The 2,444-nt window shown below is 31.5% G+C and overlaps 1 protein-coding gene across 2 annotated transcripts in view; it reads left to right on the forward strand.

The window, feature by feature from the left end:
- LOC106687117 (alpha-tocopherol transfer protein) overlaps window positions 1-2,444 on the forward strand; it is a 13,869-nt gene that overhangs the window by 3,946 nt on the left and 7,479 nt on the right. The window contains exon 2 of one of the 2 annotated variants that reach the window (XM_014430821.2): window positions 165-267. The exons of the other annotated variant lie outside the window; for it this stretch is intronic. The gene's annotated coding sequence lies outside the window, so the exon portion shown is untranslated. The remainder of the gene's footprint in view (window positions 1-164; window positions 268-2,444) is intronic. 2 annotated transcript variants of the gene reach the window in all.

Genomic DNA, 2,444 nt, shown 5'->3' on the forward strand with positions numbered 1-2,444 from the left:
AATAAAATAAAATAAAAAACTCTCTTAAAATATATACAAACAAAAGAATAGACAGGATGAACATAATCAGACTATCTGTATGAAAAATAAATAAATAAAATAACATAATGATAAAATAATATAATCTCTAGTCACATTTACACTCTTATATACAATATTTACAGAATCGACCTGAGGATCCCTGAGCCCACTCTATCTCCCACGTGTGAGGGGTAGAGCAGAGCTCAAGAGATCTCAGCGCATCCCTCTCGCCGCGGGTAATCACTGGTAATGAGCCAGTGGAGGCTGACTTTATTTTTCTAATACTGTTTACTTTAAAATTATTTTCAAATGTAACATATTTGTAAACCATCAATCTAACCTCTAGTCTGAAAGGTTTCCTATCTTCCCCTATTTTTGATTTTACTCTTATCCCACTTTTTTCCATCTTTTAGTTTGTACTGTATTTTATGTTTCTTTTTCATCTATGGTTATTTTTGCTTTCATTTATTGTCTAAAACCTTTTATTATTCTTTTTTAATTTTACGTTACACTGCACATCTTTTTATTTTTCATATTTCATTTTATATTTTTCATTTACTTTATTCATTTATGTTTAAATCATTTAAGTGTTTGTATCTTTTTAGCCCTGATGATGCCCTGCAACGTGGGGCGAAACGTTGGCTCATAATAAATAGTTTAAATACTATTTTATTTTTTCTTTGACTGCAACCGGATTATCTTCCTTTTTATTATTACACACCATCTATCATTTACCATTTATCTTGTACTTTTATTTTGTAATATTACATTCTGTAGTATTTTTGGACAATGGTAATATGGATGATATAGCTCATTCACACCGCATTTACAAATATATAAATTAAATGAAAGCAAAATAAGAAATAGAAGAGAAGGATAATAATAATAATAAATAAATAAATACAAAAAATATATAAATCCCTATTTATGATATTTACATTCAACCAGGGGAACTCCGAACCGATGTCTTCCCCCACTTGTGAAGGAAAGGGTCGGACTCCAAAAGATCCCTGCGCTTCTCTCCCAACCGTGTCACTGGTATTAAATGTCAGTAGAAGATGAGTAAGAGCGCTAGCCGTAGACGCTCAGGACTTCAGTGCAGACTCTGGTCATTGCCAGAACTCCAATATAATTGTTTATAATAGGTCTCTGGATTACTGCCGTTGCAATCTTGATTCTAAACAGGGATTGGGCTAAGGGATTAGAATATTGAGTGAGTTTCTAATGAAAAGTGGTGAATTTGGATTTAATATGGTCTGATACAAATAGGATATTAAGATTATGATGTAGGTTATGTAACTGCAAGGACTTTAGGCTGAAAGAATTGAACGCATTTTATGAGTAGGTTTTATTATTGTTTTATAAAGTAGTAATTTGTTGTCTACTGAAAGCTGTGATTGTCCAAATAGTCCGTTTAAAAAAGATTAAGTAGATTCATATTTTAAGAAACAAAGTCAACTGGAAGGGCAAATATAAAAAAAAAAATTAAATTAAAAATAAAATAACTCTTTCTGGGCTTAAACACACAGGTAAGTGAAAATAAGGAATAAATCTGATGAAATTTATACTAGTCCTATTTTAAACCAATCTTCAACTTTCCTCCACATTTTACCCAAATCGGAATAGCCGTTTTCGAAATATAGGTGTGTCGAGAAATATGCGTTATCTCATGGATAAGCGGAAATAACAGACGGAATCTGACAAAATCATATTTATTTGTGTGGGTGCGTGTGCATGTGTGTGTAGCCTTACGGTAAATGAAAGTTGTATGATGCTCACACCGCACCAGATTTTTAAATTCCTGTATTAATACAAGGATTCTTTATCTTCCGTGGTGTGGAATCAAAACAATCTATATAAACTACCATCATAATTTTTAAAAAACTCGTTTTGTATTAGAAGGACCGTTTAATAAGGGAGGCTTTAAGCTGTATACCTTCGCGCTTAGACCCAGAGGAAGCGTGACCGTAATCATTCTATAGCAATTTCTATGAAGCTGACATTTCTAAGAAACTTCTAAGTCTGCATACATGCAACAAACAAGGCTGAATTTGGAAAAATGTCTTTTTTTATGTAGATAAACACATTTTTTACAAAGAATAAATAATTTGTTTTTTCATTAATTCATAAACTGTACTCCTGCTGTTATGAAATGAAAATTTTCCTAAGGTATGTGGCTGCCATCATTCTCTATTTAAAAGTAGTTATAGCCCGTGACCTAGGAAACTGATAATTTTAATATTATAAATATTTAAATAAGTAGTCGTCAATGGGTGGGGCAACGCTCATAGACCGTCAGAAAACCCAAAAGCTGAAGAGCTATACAAAACACACATTCTCAATGAAAAGTTTTTTTTAAATTTTTAATTATTTATTTAATGTAATTTACAACTGTACAAAATTATACAACAGGTAAATATGTA

The sequence above is a fragment of the Halyomorpha halys genome, unplaced genomic scaffold (assembly GCF_000696795.3).
Source record: "Halyomorpha halys isolate HHAL.00 unplaced genomic scaffold, Hhal_1.1 Scaffold914.1, whole genome shotgun sequence".
NCBI classification, from domain to species: domain Eukaryota; kingdom Metazoa; phylum Arthropoda; class Insecta; order Hemiptera; family Pentatomidae; genus Halyomorpha; species Halyomorpha halys.